Source organism: Penaeus monodon, chromosome 33 (genome assembly GCF_015228065.2).
Source record: "Penaeus monodon isolate SGIC_2016 chromosome 33, NSTDA_Pmon_1, whole genome shotgun sequence".
Classification (NCBI taxonomy): domain Eukaryota; kingdom Metazoa; phylum Arthropoda; class Malacostraca; order Decapoda; family Penaeidae; genus Penaeus; species Penaeus monodon.
Genome location: NC_051418.1, coordinates 5,230,157 through 5,230,509, shown reverse-complemented (window position 1 = coordinate 5,230,509; position 353 = coordinate 5,230,157).

Genomic DNA, 353 nt, shown 5'->3' with positions numbered 1-353 from the left:
TTGGAAATCAAGAAAAAGGGTAAAGGTGGCGAGAGAAACAATGTGATAAATATGTAGACAGGTAAGTAGTTGACGCAGCGACTTAGATAAAATGATAAAGAATCAAAAGAAAAGACTGAGAGAGAAAAGAAGGAAACGAAACAGAGGGACAGACGCAAACCAGCAAATCCTACGGAAGGGACACAACAACAAAAACATGGATAGAAACGACTATACAAAACCCTCACTCAGCCACACTTAAAAGGACCAGTGGACAGGGAATGCAATTTGATATGCACTTCCCTTGCAACGACTGCAACGCCGGGCAGAGGGAGAGGTTGTCGATCATTTAATTTTCAATATAACTGAGACCC